We start from the raw sequence: 17,407 nt of genomic DNA on the forward strand, positions 1-17,407 counted from the left end.
ATATTGGGTTGGCAATTAAGTGATTACGGATTTTGTCACTAGGTGGTATTGACAAATCCGCAATCACTTAGTTGCCAACCCAATAGAAAACTTAGACTGAAAGATAAGAAAAATAAAAAGAGAAGAAAACTGAACCAGAGAACGATAGACGTAAACTTACTCATAAACAAAAACAAAATAAATAAATTACAGCAATGATCATAAATTAGTCCAAACTCTGTTACATACATAACAACTAAAACTGAACCAGAGAACAATAGATGTAAACTTACTCATAAACAAAACACAATAAATAAATCATAGCAATGACTACAAATTAACTCAAACTCTGTTACATACATAACAACTAAAACTGAGCCAGAGGACAATAGATGTAAACTTACTCATAAACAAAACCACATACACAATAAACAAATCATAGCAATGATCATAAATTAGCCCAAACTCTGTTATATACATATACAACTAAAATTGAACCAGAGAACAATAGATGTAAACTTACAATAAATAAATTACAGCAATGATCATAAATTAGCCCAAACTCTGTTAGATAAACATACAACTAAAATTGAACCAGAGAACAATAGATGTAAACTTACAATAAATAAATTACAGCAATGATCATAAATTAGCCCAAACTCTGTTACATGAACATACAACTACCTATAACAAAAATTGAACCAGAGAACAATAGATGTAAACTTACTCATAAACAAAAACAAAATAAATAAATTACAGCAATGATCATAAATTAGTCCAAACTCTGTTACATAAACATACAACTAAAACTGAACCAGAGGACAATAGATGTAAACTTACTCATAAACAAAACCACATACACAATAAACAAATCATAGCAATGATCATAAATTAGCCCAAACTCTGTTATATACATATACAACTAAAATTGAACCAGAGAACAATAGATGTAAACTTACAATAAATAAATTACAGCAATGATCATAAATTAGCCCAAACTCTGTTAGATAAACATACAACTAAAATTGAACCAGAGAACAATAGATGTAAACTTACAATAAATAAATTACAGCAATGATCATAAATTAGCCCAAACTCTGTTACATGAACATACAACTACCTATAACAAAAATTGAACCAGAGAACAATAGATGTAAACTTACTCATAAACAAAAACAAAATAAATAAATTACAGCAATGATCATAAATTAGTCCAAACTCTGTTACATAAACATACAACTAAAACTGAACCAGAGGACAATAGATGTAAACTTACTCATAAACAAAACCACATACACAATAAACAAATCATAGCAATGATCATAAATTAGCCCAAACTCTGTTATATACATATACAACTAAAATTGAACCAGAGAACAATAGATGTAAACTTACAATAAATAAATTACAGCAATGATCAGAAATTAGCCCAAACTCTGTTACATAAACATACAACTACCTATAACAAAAACTGAACCAGAGAACAATAGATGTAAACTTACTCATAAACAAAACACAATAAATAAATTACAGCAATGATCATAAATTAGCCCAAACTCTGTTACATACATATACAACTACCTATAACAAAAATTGAACCAGAGAACAATAGACATAAACTTACTCACAAACAAAAACACATACACAATAAACAAATCATAGCAATGATCATAAATTAGCTCAAACTCTGTTACATACACAAACAACTACCTACATCTGTCCTTATAATACAAGTTAGTATTTACCTATGTTTACCTAATATTGTACATGTTATTCGACCGCATCCGGTACCATATATACACATGATATAGCAATTTTATAAAATATATAATTTTGCAGTAGTACAAGATGTCCCTTAACTAGCAGCTGCTCTCAAAGATTCTGCACATGAAAACAACAAAAACAATTCATATGAACGTATTCGGCCTTGTTTACGTGTTACATTGAGCTTTACGTTCGTATAAGTCTACCGAACAATAGAAACAATATAAAAATCAACTCAAAATTCACCGAATGTCCAGCTGGACAAATTGTAAAGTACAAATTAAATAAAAAAAAAAAAAAGAACTCGGTCTATCCATTTACTCTAAAAGAGGTCGCAACAGCTAACTGTAACTTAAAAGCCACTGTCTACCGGCTATTGATAATTCTCAAATCTCCCACCTTTGCAAACTATTTTCAACCTCGCCAAAGTTAGTATCCGCTTCTCGCAAGGAGCAGCGTCGATTTATATAAGAGTACACCGTGTATATGAACGGCGACAGGCTAGCGAGTTCCGCGGCTACGTGTGCGTGTGCAAATCGTGCGTGCCAACTTCCGCGGTGTACCACCTGGGTGGTCCACGATCGAGGAATACGAGAATTAGATAGCTCGATAAGACGTACACGCATTTGTACGCACACCCCGTCGCTGTTACGTAGCTCGGCGACGTATCCGCTTGAAATCGTTAGCTGCCAGCCGATGGAAATACAGTACTAACGATGAATTGTGAGCCGTACGGCGGCGGAACAGCGGCCCGAAGACCACAGCCCGAAATTATATAATTGAAATTTTATCTCGCAGCCGGATCCGAGCGTTCGAAACACTGTGTAAACGCCGCGACGCTTCTGTCGTATTTCTTCGTGGCGTAATTCCTTCGAGCGCGCGATTAATCATTCTGGAAATTTTATAGCGAGTATTTTCGGCCCAGAGGAGACACGTCGACTGGCGCGCTCGAGATTTAAATTAAGACGACGGCGCGTCGCTGCGATTCGCTCCATTTTTATTATTCTCAAGCCTCGATCGCTGGTTACATGACGCGATCACGACGGTTTAGTGGAGGAAACGTTGACAGGTTTCCAGCGGTTGGCTGCTTCTGACGAGTATACTCGTCACGAAGAAATGGCAATATTCCGCGTTACCATGAAAAAGCAAAATAGTCATTTCGTTGTAGCTTGATTCTGTATTATAACATGTAGTCTGTGTTTGACGAGTATACTCGTCACGAAGAAATGGCAATATTCCCCGTTACCACAAGAAAGCAAAATAGTCATTTCGTTGTAGCTTGATTCTGTATTATAACATGTACTCTGTGTTTGACGAGTATACTCGTCACGAAGAAATGGCAATATTCCGCGTTACCATGAGAAAGCAGAACAGTCATTTCGTTGTAGCTTGATTCTGTATTATAACATGTACTCTGTGTTTGACGAGTATACTCGTCACGAAGAAATGGCAATATTCCCCGTTACCATGAGAAAGCAAAACAGTCATTTCGTTGTAGCTTGATTCTGTATTATAACATGTAGTCTGTGTTTGACGAGTATACTCGTCACGAAGAAATGGCAATATTCCCCGTTACCACGAGAAAGCAAAACAGTCATTTCATTGTAACTTGATTCTGTATTATAACATGTACTCTGTGTTTGACGAGTATACTCGTCACGAAGAAATGGCAATATTCCCCGTTACCATGAGAAAGCAGAACAGTCATTTCGTTGTAACTTGATTCTGTATTATAACATGTACTCTGTGTTTGACGAGTATACTCGTCACGAAGAAATGGCAATATTCCCCGTTACCATGAGAAAGCAGAACAGTCATTTCGTTGTAACTTGATTCTGTATTATAACATGTACTCTGTGTTTGACGAGTATACTCGTCACGAAGAAATGGCAATATTCCCCGTTACCACGAGAAAGCAAAACAGTCATTTCGTTGTAGCTTGATTCTGTATTATAACATGTAGTCTGTGTTTGACGAGTATACTCGTCACGAAGAAATGGCAATATTCCCCGTTACCACGAGAAAGCAAAACAGTCATTTCATTGTAACTTGATTCTGTATTATAACATGTACTCTGTGTTTGACGAGTATACTCGTCACGAAGAAATGGCAATATTCCCCGTTACCATGAGAAAGCAGAACAGTCATTTCGTTGTAGCTTAATTCTGTATTATAACATGTACTCTGTGTTTGACGAGTATACTCGTCGTCGCCTACTTTTTCCCACACATTTTACGCACACACTTTTCAAAGAAGTCATAACAGCTAACTATTGGGTTGGCAATTAAGTGATTGCGGATTTTGTCAATACAACCTAATGACAAAATCTTAGTTGCCAACCCTTTTTGTAGTGTAAATTTAAGTGCACCGATATGAAGATTTCTTATAGAAAACGTAAAGTAAGTGTGAAAATTAGAAAATGTTTTCTTTTTATCGTCCTATTGTACATGGCAATGGAAATGCTGTAGTACAGAATTTCAGAGCAATTTTCTTTTGTAAATAACTATTAACTGCGTAAATAACGTTTATTACACACATGCTGCAACACATGCACACTGAACATCATCAATTTTATAACAATTGCAAATGTTTATGCAAATTATTTATGGACAGAAGGAGGATTAGTGCTCACAGTGTCTGCAAATTTAAAGGAATAGCACATGATGTTTTTGATGACACTTACATTAAAAACCCGCTGGGGTAGCCATCCACGTGTTATTTAGCAATTAAGTTAGACAAATTGACCAAATGTCCAGCTGGGCACATTGTAAAGTACAAACTAAATAATAAAAAAAAACAGTGTTTTCTACAAGAAGTCTTCAGATTTGTTTTAAATATACTGGTGTAGTTTTATTGTTTCACTCTCTCTTGCTAGAAATAATCTTTCTTTGTCCAAAGATACCAGATATGGCATTTGCTATTTATTTATTTAATTCATGAAACTTAATCCCTGTGTTGCGGTATGAACTGGCTTTTGGTTTACATGTTTCTCTCAGTACTCTTACGGTATATCGCGTAGCATAATCCAACGTAACAAAGCCAACATGGCACCTACCATCGTCATATACCGGAAATGCGAAGAAATGAAGAAGTTTGAGTTTGCAACGACAGAAGAAACTAGTACTTCAAATAGCAGTTCCGAAAGCAACCAATGTTTCCCCCAAATATGTTAACACGCTGTTTCGCAAAGGATTACAAAAACCCATGGTTTAGTGTAAAAAGAATACGTAATTTCTGGGAAGAAAATGAGAGACGCGCCTGGCAGCTACAAAACACCACCACTTCCACGTCAAACATACGTATCACGCGAAACACCACCGTAAACCATCTAATTTTCACTAATAAAATTCCCTTTTTCTCCCTGCTGTCCCTTTCAAATCGCTAACCTGACCCAATTTCGTGGAACGCTCTGTACAACAAGGTAAACAACAAACTCGTAATTCTACCGCTATTTAACCCTGCAGCGCACCTATGCGTACGACGTTGCAATTATGTCGCCGCAAATGAGCAGGTATCTACCGTCGCTCATACATTTTCAGCCAACGCGTGGCGCTCACCTCGTAAATCAATTTCATCGCGCGGCAAGTTAACGCGACGCGCGACATCTGCACATGCTTCGCTTAGATACGAGCCTATTAGGCAAATTTCGTGGCGAGCACGCTCGCCGACTGCAAATATCGCTCGGTCAGCGCCGAGCAGGATACCACTTCCGTCGTGGCGCGGCCGGGTGGTCGGCGCTTAACGCGGCCGACATGTTCCGCGCCTCCTTCTTCTCGCAAATTTTCGAAACGCGTTACAAGTCGCAGGAAACGTAGCCTGGCCGTCACCAGACCCTTGATAACAGAGAGCGGACACGGGCCGAATCGCCAATGGGACAGCCCGAGCCAGTTGCGTAAGTGGAAACCGGCCGATTCTCATTTTTATTTATCTACCTTTGCTTCACTCAACAAGGGAATATCCTACCCGCGTAGAAACGATCGAATTAGGCAAATGCGTCAGACCGACAACGGCCTCCTACAAAACATTCTTTTCGCGGATGCAATTAATCTTGTCGATCCGCGTGAGTCGTATCGCGTTGGGCAGATAAAAGCACGTTAGCCTTCTTTCCGTTTCGTTGTCCGGTTGTTTCCTTTTTCTTACTATGCTAATGCGACACGTATGTTCCTTGCTTGGTTATTATGTACGTTATTACGCACGGGTAAGGTTAGGCAGGTAATCGTAGTGATTCTGCGTGAAAAAATGAGTCGAAGATTATTTTTTGTATTATTTATGGAAATTAATAAATAAAATATGCAAATTAAATAATAAAAAAAAAATAGCCGTGTCGTAAATCTAGTGTCACTTCCGATCTTCGTGAACGTGTGAGAATCGTTCGGGAACCGGGCTAACGTCCACTTTATTCTTTCATGATGCAGCTTATATTTTTAATGGATTTTTTGAAGCGTAAAAACTGTTACTAGTGAACAGCAAAATTTTTGGAAAAGCCGAAGAACGTAAATAAAATCATTAAATTTTCGATCGAATAAAAATTCGAGAAAATTTCTCATAGGTATAATATTAATCATTTATATCAACGGTATTGTATACTACAATATTGCATATCATTATAGTATTATTGTTATATATTATCGACATATAGTATTATATATTGGACGTGCTTAGTATGATACGCTCATCACACGTTCTAACAGCAGAATATGACTTTAGATGGTACGCGATTGTTTTGCACGTGGGTAGAACACGTGTGGCCCTTTTTGTATTTCCGACTAGTCGCGAGCGACTACAAAACCCATCGTCGTATATGGCACAATTTCCATTCCTGCTGCCGCGACTCATCGCGACAGAAGAGGCGCGTGCGACTGCAAAGTAAATGTACGACATACACACGTGCCATTCCCACACCCAGAACAATCGCGCGAGACTGAACGTCATTTTGTTGCTAAAAGCGTCAGGAATCTCGACGAAGGACGCTTTAATATACAATGCTATTAACTTACGATACTAAACTAATATATAATGTTATAGTTTATAATACATTCTTACTACAAATAATTAAAATTATAAAGATCTTAATATTTCACAGATACCCAAAATTACATTGTTTTATTTATGTTTCTTGGCTTCTGCAATATTTTTTTCTTCGATACTAACAGTTTTTCGGCATAAATAGATCAGTAACTTTTTATAAGAAATGCCATGACGGATTCATTAGCGTGTTAACACTAAGCTTGTTAGTTAACTATAGCTTAACTAGGCCTAGTCAAGTGACGACTTGAAAATTTAATTTAACTTAATTTAATATCAAATTTCATTGAAAATCCCACATTCGTCGTTGCTTCCTTTTAAAAGGTGATTTGTCTAGTTACATCTAGTCGCAAATGGGAAACAGCTAGAAAAATGTACGGAATATCCAGCTGGACAAATTGTAAACTACAAATTAAATAAAAAATTAAAGTTACAAATTGAATAGAACAAGCCTCATCTCACGACAAATTGTTCATTCCGTCCAACCCATCACTACCGATTTCACCGATTCTTATCAGCATCCCATGTCACTGTCGAGTCTCGTGCGATCGTTACACGCACCGATGAAACAATGTTGCACCAATATCTTTTGCAGCTTGACGCAAAACGTTACTGTCGTTCGAACCAACCTATATAGGTGCTTGTACATACGCAGCCACCTTCTCTTCCGAGTAAAACTGAAGCGATGTAAACGATAGTCTCGTCACGGTCTCGTGACACTATCGAGCATCACGCAATCGTTGCATGCACGAGCGAGACAATGTTGAACCAATATCTTACAGCCTGACAGGGGACGTTATTGCCGGTTGAATCAACTGACGTATATACGTATGTAACTACTTAAGTGCTTTTTCCATCGAGCAAAGATGAGGAACGTAAACGATAGCCGTGAGCGGACTATGGATAGCGGATACGTAAGTCCATATTTACGACGAAGAGTACGCGCAACGGACTATATGCAGGAGAAAAATCTGCATAACATGAATTAAGGAAAGAACACGTAACTCAGCTTCGTACGCTGCATCTCCATTGACGTTACAATACTAATATTATCGCGGATACAAGTTAGCAAGTAGAAATTAATTTTCATGATAGACTAGCGATAGATCGATCGGAGTGGCATCGACACGCTAACCTGAACCGATATAACAAGCTGTTCGATGTCCGACAGAACAGATTGCAGGCAATCTATGGGATAACGAGAGAAAAAAAGTGATGGATTGATAGACTTGTGATACGCTGTTGCACGAATCTTAATGCATAGAAACTACATGGAAAGAAACGAGTTCTGCTGGTATCTTGCAGCCTCGTTAACGTCACAATGCCATTATCGTAGATAAAAATCTGTCACTAGAAAGTACGAATTAATTTCAATCACAGACTAGCAGCGCCCCTTGCATACCTTGTTGTAAACCGAAAGAAATGAGATCCGCCATAAGCGTTTCTTCCTATATCAACTTCTTTCTCTCTCTCTCTCTCTCTCTCTTTCTCTCTGTACCTGCTGATTCTTTTTTCTTTTCCTCTTCTTTCCCGTTCCCGATCGCATCTCATCGCTGCGCGATCCGCTTCAGCATTATAATTTCAAATGTACATCACACTGCGAGACGTATGCACGTTGCAAATACACGTTTGCAGGAGGGTCGAGGCGTGCCACGGCGACCAGTCCGTCTGCGTTAAATGCTCCAATTATTAATTTACCTCGCTCACAATGTCCGGCGTGTACGCAAAGACGAATGCAACGTGTTATTCCGTGCAGTGCACGTAATGACGTTCTCCGGCCGGCAGAACCCGCGCTCATCTTTCTCTTCCACTTGTTGCTTGTCTCTGGCTGCCATCTTCGCGTTTTCGACGGTATTAACCGAGACCACGTGGTTGCCTTCGGCTACGCCGCAACAGGACCACGTTTTTTCGCCCTAAACATCGGTTGCCAAACGTCGCGTCGCACGGAAAATCTGCGCCAGCTCCAAGGACGTTTTCGTTCGACAGATATCGTCGCCAGACAGTAAACGATTTTGTATCTTTCTTTTCTATTATTATTTAATTTGTATCTTATAATTTGTCCAGCTGGACATTTGGTAAATTTTTCTAGCTTAAGTTTGTATCTTGACGACCTAAGAAATTGAATATCATTTCGACGATAATAATAAATAACAATAAAAATAGCTTTTAGTATTTGGTATTTCTCGTCACAACTTCAATATTAAATATCAAACAGCAGGTTTCATTATTTAATTTGTACCTTACAATTTGTGCAGCTGGACATTTGGTAAATTTTTCTAGCTTAAGTTTGTATCTTGACGACCTAAGAAATTGAATCTCGTTTCGACGATAATAATAAATAATAATAAACAGTTTCTAATGTTTGGTATTTCTCGCCACAACTTCAATATTAAATATCAGACAGCAGGTTTCATTATTTAATTTGTACTTTACAATTTGTCCAGCTGGACATTCGGTAAATGGCAGCACAAATATTATTTGGTATCGTTTGGTATTTTTACTGTTTATAATATCATCAACGCGAAACAAGAAGAAGGTTACGTTACCGTAATGTTCCCTGTGGGAATAAAAGCAGAGTTAGCGGAAATTAGTTTTTGCTATTTACATTACTGTACTCTCATAGAAAGAAGACTAAAAAGAAGACATCCCACTAACCTCACTAAAGAAATAAAATAGTCAAACTCGAAGATGGTATTCTGCTGGGGATAGCCATATTTAGCAATTAAGTTAGAAAAATTTACCAAAGGTTCAGCTGGACAAATTGTAAAGTACAAATTAAATAAAAAGGAAAAAAAACATTACTTTCAAGGAAAGACAAGAGATTCGTGACGTAAGACGTGAGATTCCCGGTAACTTTTTGCTGTGCAAATAAAAGCAGAATTAAACGTTCGAAAGTATCCCGCATCGAATAATAAATTGACTGAAATTAGCGAAATTGAAACTTGGATAGTTTAATCTGCACGAATAGCATGCAAGTACAAAGTTTCTCTTTGTCCACAGGCAACCCATTTTGCCCGTATTATTTTATTCAACAAAGAATGCAAAATATCTCTTTTTCAACAATTACACCGATAATAACCTATAATTTATCTTTCCAACTAATTATAGATCTGCTCTGCCATATACCAACGTTTCATTATGTTTCTCTTTCCCTTCGAATTATCAGAGACACGTGGTTTCACGGACACGTACATCCCTTTCCGACCCGATCGTCAACCTTATAATCAAACGCACGTCCTTCCTCGTCTACCGATCATGCTTTACTTTCCATCATTTAAAATGCACTTACACGCGAGACCAAACGAACAGAGAATTTATTGCGACTCGAATGATTCTCGTTCCGTGTTGAGCGGTACACTGGCCCTCCCATCTTGCGGAGCCTCATTAAAGCTTATTAAATGATTTTCCGGGCCAATTTCATTCAATTACATCGCCGTGTACGGCACGGTAATTAACTTATCCGATTTTTAGACGCCGTGTATCTCGACTTTTCGCAAATTGTCGTAAATCACGGACTTCCTTTCCATCCTCTTCTCCAACTCGAAAACGCACACGTTCGTTTCATGAGACTCGAAAATGGTGGGTTCAGCAATTAGGTTAGAAAAATTGACCAAATGTCCAGCTGCACAAATTGTAAAGTACAAATTAAATAATAATAATAAAAAAAAAAGAAATAACTTTCACTGTTTAAAATAGACAAACTTAAAGGTGGTATCCCGCTGGGGTTAGCCATCCACGTGTTATTCAGCAATTAGGTTAGAAAAATTTACCAAATGTCCAGCTGGACAAATTGTAAAGTACAAATTAAATAATAATAATAAAAAAAAGAAAAAACTTTCACTGTTTAAAATAGACAAACTCAAAGGTGGTATCCCGCTGGGGTTAGCCATCCACATGTTATTCAGCAATTTTTTTTTTTTTATTTAGTTGTTTACATTCACAATTTGTCCGATTTGGACATTTGGTAGAATTTTTTGGCTGAAAATTCAGCAATTAGGTTAGAAAAATTGAGCAAAATTCCAGCTGGACAAATTGTAAAGTGGAAATTAAATAATTAAAAAAAAGATTTCATGAAAAATGAGGCAGAGTAACAGAAATAGTTCTCTCTCTGCCTCTCCCTCTCTCTTTTGTGCAGTCGTAAGATTCTTTTTTGTGGCACGTAAACATCCCTGAACCGCCTCGTGGGATCGATCGGTAAATAAAATAAAATCCCCGGGGAATTTCATGGAAAAGTTCTCGTTAGACTGTGGCTGCGTTCCTGGCACGTTTACAAAACACCACCGATCACTGTCATTCAAATCCTATCGGACTTCCTGTCGCGACCACTCGTTCTTTCTCGTCGGTTTGCTTCTGTCGTTGGACTGCGGATGTTTGTGCGTTTATGTGACATCTAAAGATGCTTATGATACAATACGTATACAGGGTGGTCCATGCAACTGTTTCATGTTATAACTTGGTGTAGCTACAGGAAAATGATGAACGATCGGAAGAGCGCTACATCCGTAGGATCGTGTTTTTTTTAGAAATGCAATGGCGCATGTGAAATTAGAAACGCCGCTAGTTGGACGACAACAAATGCAAAGAAATTGCTCGTTTCCAGAGTCTTCTGTAACACCTTCTACATGTTTTTTATTTTCGTAGAAAAATTTGTATGGGAATTTTATATTTCTGTGTGTCTATTTTACATATTTCTGTTTATTTCTATTTTTCTAATTGCGTTCACAAAAATATGGATTTTTATAAACAGTCGCGAGTTACTTTTCGCTTGTGCAATTTTTGGGAAAATTTTAATTTCATTTTGTTGCGATTATTCCGAGCGAAGCTTGTGATAGGATAACGTGGCCCTGCTACACTGATTTTATTTGACATTTTGTTGCTGATGATTCACGGTTACGAGCTGGATGGATGGAGGGAGTCACGCAATTAGCAATTAGGACGAGTCCTGTCTCCTGCTTCGCGCGGATAAAAAACACTGGCCGAGGAAAGAGATAAATGGTATAACAGGATTTATCTTCCTCTGACGACACTTCCCTTTTGCAAGTATAACGATGCACCTGCAACTGCTAATGCACAACAGCAATAACAATAGAAACACCAACGTGTGAGTTGTTTCACTGCGTTGGCATAAGAATTATTTTTGCAAGTACAACGATGCACCTGCAACTGCTAATGAACAACAGCAATAACAATAGAAACACCAACGTGTGAGTTGTTTCACAACGTTGGTATAAGAATTATTTTTGCAAATACAACGATGCACCTGCAACTGCTAATGAACAACAGTAATAACAATAGAAACACCAATGTCTGACCTGTTTCACTACGTTGGTATAAGAATTATTCTTGCAAGTACAACGATGCACCTGCAACTGCTAATGAACAACAGTAATAACAATAGAAACACCAACGTGTGAGTTGTTTCACAACGTTGGTATAAGAATTATTCTTGCAAGTACAACGATGCACCTGTAACTGCTAATGAACAACAGTAATAACAATAGAAACACCAACGTGTGAGTTGTTTCACTACGTTGATATGAGAATTATTTTTGCAAATACAACGATGCACCTGCAACTGCTAATGAACAACAATAATAACAATAGAAACACCAACGTGTGAGTTGTTTCACTACGTTGATATGAGAATTATGTTTGCAAGTACAACGATGCATCTGCAACTGCTAATGAAAAACAGTAATAACAATAGAAACAGCAACGTGTGAGTTGTTTCACTACGTTGATATAGAACATATATATACAACATAGACAATCGTTCATTTATTCACAGATTATCGACACTCAATTTAAACCGAGTTACTTAATTTCACGACGTTTAATATTATTTTGTATTCTTGTATTTTATATACAACGATTAAAATATTGAAATTCAGGATCGACGTTCCGAAAGTTTAGAAAACATGTTGCACGTGTTTTTAAAATCAAAATAATAAATTACGATATTTACTAACGATAAGTGTACTTACATTCCATTTCCTTAAAATCACGTTCATGAAAATATGAGTTTGTATAAATTTGCATACCAGTCTATCGGGTTGGCAACTAAGTGATTGCGGATTTTGTCATTAGGTGGTATTGATAACATCCGCAATCACTTAGTTGCCAATAGTTACTATGAAGTTATTAAAGAAACGTGTCCAATTCTTTATACTTTTTTTTTTATTTATTTATTTGTTGAAAATCAATTCTCGCGTTGAGAATTTTCAGTAATTCTTTATACTGAAATAAGAATTGAAACGATTAGTCTACGCGAATCTAATTTTCCTAACAGCATAATTTCGCGAACACCGAAGAACGAATGCATACGAGGAAAATTTAAAGGAGGAAATTTAATTCATCGGTAGTCAACGTGATCGTCAATGATTGTTATCTCTGGAATGGGGCGTGAAATGTTGATAGTTTATTTAGTAACTAACGGTATTATCGTTTCTTATGTCATCGTACGTCGCATTACGGGTAATTTGCAAATTATTATGCGGAATCTACTGTACACGGTGGCCATAAAAATGCTCTTATAAACAGGTCATTTTCAACCAGCCGCACTGCAATTTTCTGCTAATCGCCTTATTATCAAATTACATATAACGTACTGGCAACTCGTGCATTAAAATTTCAATGTGCAAGTGTATAATCAGAGTTTATATTGTCGTGACTGCCCTTACGACGATAAAATCGCCAATACGTTTGGCTTAAATAACAAAAACCCTACTGTGTTGATGCTGTCACAATTGCTGCACTTGAAACAAAGGAACCACGAAACTTCATTGATATCTGCACATGATATTTCCACACTATCTGTTGATTTATCTTTCTCCCCGTACAATTCTGTATATACCTCGTTCATATTCACGTTGTCGTACTAATTGCCAAACAAGCATCGTACTAATTGCGTGAGTGAAGATTTATGTCCACTACTCTGCACAAGCACTTCGATACTCGTGCAATCCAAACGAAACACTGATATTTTTAATACATTTTCAACACTACGATAGAAGAATGTTTCTCTATGTTTACCTCTTGTCATAGATTTTTTTTTTTTATTATTTAATTTATACTTTACGATTTGTCCAGCTGGACATTTGGTAAATTGTTCTAACTTAATTGGTAAGTAACACGTGGATCGCTGCCCCCAGTGAGATACCATCTTCGAATTTGATTGTTTTATTTCTTTAGTGAGGTGAGTGTTTGTTTGTTAGGTTATGTCCTTTGTGAGATCTGTTGGGTGTCATGCCATAGATGGGATCAAATTTTCTGTTAAATTAAAACTGAAACGAGTAATAATCATCTGTGATGAATAGCTGACGTTAACAACATCGAACAGACTTAACTCAAATTCATTTAACTTAGATATCTGTAGAAACAATTTCCATTAACCTTCAATCATCGCTTGTTTATTTATTCCAACTACCTGCCATATACTATAACGTACTCGTTACATGATACTCGAATTTCTGTTTTACCCTCTGTTGGAACACTCGTTAGGAATTCAATGTCCAAAAACGCTCGAACACGTGTTTGTTTATCTTCAATGAGTAGTTCGCTTGTCGAATTTCACGTGACTAATCCCGGCAACTCGAGAGATATGATTGTCCTTTAAAAAAAAAAATGTCGCCCCTTTTTTATCCTTCCCAGGGTTCGTATTTGCAAAAATGTTATGTTACCCCACGCCTACGTCATAAGACATGTATACCGTTCAAATTTCACGTTTCTAGGTACAGCGGTTTGGACTGTGCGTTGGCAAGTAAATCGGTGGGTTGTGCACTGTACACTCTGTTGCTCAGTTACACTTGTTAACTAACGTTGTACACTGGATTCGTTTTACGCCAATGAAAATCGCGTAAATAAAGCCTGTTAGTGTAAAAGAAAAAATATGTACACATACGATGACTAGCACAACGTGATGTACCTTTATCCTCATCCTGTACAACACTGACGCGTTTGAACATGGCCGAGCAAATTACTGTACACACTTGTTGCTCTCAAAACTTCTAGCCTACTGTATATATACACTGGTATATACAACATATATACAGGTGTACAAAATGCTGCGTAAGCGCAGCCGCCAATTCTTCGCAGTGTGTCGTAACTGACATTGTTCCTCTGGAAATCACAGCGAAATGGGCATCGCGTTTAAGTTCAAGAGTTTTATTCGAAGCATTAGCTTGTCCAAAAAGTGTCTTCTTTTTACAAACATGTCTTCTACAACAACGCATCTTTACGAAAGCTAATCTGTCAAATGTTAAATATTTTAATAGAAGAAAATGTACCATACGTGATTCAATAGAATAATACAAAACAAAAATGTCATGCGTCTATTATTTCCTTATATAAGAAAAGAAACTTTTCGGACGACCCAATACATTTTACATACTTGCAACAATTTCATACAATTCGGAAACGTGCAAACACGAACGCACGATAGTGTACGTAGAAACCTGTATCTTCCAAACGCATCGTTCGGCCAAGCAAAGATCCTGTTTTTCAGGTCTACTATCTTGTCCAACGATACCCGACAAATTTCGTGGCTGTCATTCGGGATAACATCGAAAGGAATCAGGGCACTGTGACTGGATCGGTCGTCCCTGGAGTATCGCGTCTACCGTGCTAGTGGCTCACGCACCGTAGCACAGAGAGGCAACACAGCCGTCTTGGTTGCACCCTGAAATAAGGTAGCCCCGACGACGAACCAAGGAGCCGACGTGGGTGGCCCCAGAGAGATTTGCCTTCCGCTAAATATCGCCTTTGCGCCCTCGACGTGGGTGGCCCTCTCTCTTTCTCTCGCTGCTCGCTGGCCGAGGGGAATCCTCATCCTCCGTGGCGTGGCTGCTTTTGCCCTCCTTCGTCCTCCGTCCAGGAGCAACCGTTGTTGTCTCCTGTCCTCCTCCTCCTCCTCCTCCTCCTCTTCCTCCTCTATCTTCTCTTCCTTCGTCGTCATCTTCTTCTTCCTTCTCCTCCTCTTTCTCTTCCTCTTCTCCTTCACTCTGCCTACCATTTCTCTATGTATGCGTGATATTGGAGGATCGCGACGAGGATTCCTCTGGAAAGAAACGGTTCCAGGGAAAGGAGAGCGGCTCTCAAAGATGAATAGGTGTTATTATAGGTAAAGGTAATGAAAGATATTGTTACGCTGTAATAAATAGTATGCGGAATCCGAAGGCGAGCCCATGGTGAGCTGAGATCGGTGCAAGCTGAACTGAGACGGTAATGATCGGTGTTCGAAGCCGTTTCCCTTCTTGCTTTATTGAGGCTAGCCAGGCAACCCGTTTGAGGGTAGATTTAGTGTTTCACGGGGAAATTAAGGTCGATTAGAACCCGGCGAATGAGGAGTGGCGAGAGCTGCTCTTAGCGTTTGCACGGTGATCATACGCCAGGAGCGAGACGCACAGGCTAATTGTCCATTGCCATTGTGCCCTTCTTTTTACCCATTTAAGCGGTGATTAACGTTAATTGTTGCGTTCTCCGGAATAATTTCTTGATGGCTCGTCGATGGTCCTGCGTGTAATTATATGGAAACAATAAATGATTAATAATTATGAGATTAACGAATTAAATGAGATAGTAAGATCGTTGTTCGAACGAGTAACAACAATCACTGTAGAGGCAACTTACTTGCCATATAGTATCGTAGAATTTACGCTCGTTTATTAGCTTGAGGATAATCCAGGCTTTAGAACATAGACTTTCCTATTAATTGAATTATCATGGAAGTGTAATTAATTTCTAATAGGAAATAACTGGGTGCTAATAAAGTTGTAATCGACTCTAATTTCTTAATAAGTACAATTTTTTCATAAGTATCACTTGTCGTTCTAAGAAACAACCTCCTTCCTTTCAAAAAAAGATTTTTTTTTTATTTATTTGTTGAAATTACAATCAATTCTCGCGTTGAGAATTTTCAGTAATTTTTCTGGCGTGGCGCAGTGACATTGCTGTTTATTTATAATAAGTTAATGCTTATTATAGATAAGTATAATTTATAAGTATTATAAGTAAGTGCATATGCTCAAAAAAAGATGACCCTAAAAGATCTGTTGAAACACTAACCTCAGCAGACTCGGTCAAACGACGGGTTTCGAAATTTAATTTAAAATTCCACGTTCATCTAACTTTCCGTAAACTCTTACACTGTCTTGTTAATTGTTAATATAACAATTTACCTAAAGTCAGATGAGCAAAAGAAACAACGACGAATGCACAATTTGAAATTGAATTTTGAAACCTGCTAAGGTTAATGTTCAATTTTTAATAACAATACTTCTCCACCGACGAATTGTTAATTTTTTTATCTAACAGAAATATAATTCTTCCTCGTTTTGCTTTATCTTCTTCGTAAAATTCATAACAGGAGAGTCTGCCCTCCCTTCGACGTATATACTCGTCGTCGTTTGATTTGAACTACGCGCTCCCTAGGCGATTCTTAAAACGAAATTCCCCACGTACCTTGAAAATAACACTTATTTATCTATTTTATCGAACGTGCGCTACGATCCGGAGCCAAAGGGTCCCCAACTTCTCGAGCGAATGGCTTGCGTAATCAATTAGCACCCTCGGCGAGCGGCACGCGGAGGAATGTCGAACGTGTGCAACTCGCGGCGTAACGTTGCACAGCTAAGAATGAGAA

The 17,407-nt window shown here is 37.9% G+C and overlaps 1 long non-coding RNA gene across 1 annotated transcript; it reads left to right on the forward strand.

The window, feature by feature from the left end:
• The first annotated feature begins 96 nt into the window (after nucleotides 1–96).
• Nucleotides 97–16,583, forward strand: LOC126874953 (uncharacterized). Its single transcript, XR_007693136.1, has 2 exons — nucleotides 97–5,635; nucleotides 15,272–16,583. It is a non-coding gene; the product is annotated as an uncharacterized LOC126874953 (long non-coding RNA).
• The last annotated feature ends 824 nt before the right edge of the window (nucleotides 16,584–17,407 follow it).

Source organism: Bombus huntii, chromosome 17 (assembly GCF_024542735.1).
Source record: "Bombus huntii isolate Logan2020A chromosome 17, iyBomHunt1.1, whole genome shotgun sequence".
Lineage (NCBI taxonomy): Eukaryota > Metazoa > Arthropoda > Insecta > Hymenoptera > Apidae > Bombus > Bombus huntii.